Source organism: Propithecus coquereli, unplaced genomic scaffold (assembly GCF_000956105.1).
Source record: "Propithecus coquereli isolate 6110/MARCELLA unplaced genomic scaffold, Pcoq_1.0 Scaffold387, whole genome shotgun sequence".
In the NCBI taxonomy this organism is placed as follows: Eukaryota; Metazoa; Chordata; class Mammalia; order Primates; family Indriidae; genus Propithecus; species Propithecus coquereli.
This window is the reverse complement of record NW_012149585.1, coordinates 632,065-633,005: the sequence shown is the minus strand read 5'-3', so window position 1 is coordinate 633,005 and position 941 is coordinate 632,065.

The window sequence follows — 941 nt, the reverse complement described above, 5'->3', positions numbered from 1 at the left end:
TCCCAAGTTCATCATTAAAAAAGTTTTATTTTTAATTATTATGGGTACATAATAGTTGCATATATTTATAGGATACATGTGATGTTTTGATATAGGCATACAGTATGAATTAATCAACTCAGGATAATTGGAGTATCCATCTCCTCAGGCATTTATCATTTCCTTGTGTTAGGAACATTCCAATTCCACTCTTTTAGTTATTTTAAAGGATACCAGGGGCTGGGAAGGGTAGAAGGAAGGGGGCAATAAAGTGGGAATTGTTGAAGGGTGCCAAAAAATAGTTAGACAGAATGAGCAATATTTGATAGCTCATCATTTTTTGTTTCAAGTTTTTTTCCAGTCCACTTAAAAGCAATAAAAAAAAAAATTACAAGTATAAAAATAATGTGTCTGTTGCATAATTCTGCTTTCCAAATTTTTTGCAAAATGTTTTATTTGGACCATTGGTAACCTGCAATTATATAGAGAAGATAATTTTGGGAAAAATTGTTTCAGCCTAGCTAAGTTGGCATAGTAGAATTCTACTACAGAACAGCCCATCTAGAAATAGTACCTTCTTGGTGAGAAGATTTTTTTGTAGGTGAGCAAGATGGTAGTAATCACAGAACACTTAATATTAAATTTGTTACTAAGAGTAAATGATTTATTAAGTTTTTAGTTTCTTATGTCCATTTTTATAGGTTATATATTTATAGAAACTTTTTTTTTCCATTTTATCTAAGTTTTAATTATTCACTTAGAGCACTGGCTCTTAATGGGGGCTCTTTTGCCTATTTCTGAAATCTTGTTGTTAACTACTGTGTAATTGTTTATAACAAAAAAAGAAAATGCCTTTAACTTAAAAATGGGGGCTGAAACAGAAATTTCTGACTACCAGCTCTGAAAAATTGAAAGCATAAATGCGTTAGTGTGGAGAATACTAGGATTTACTTACAGATTCT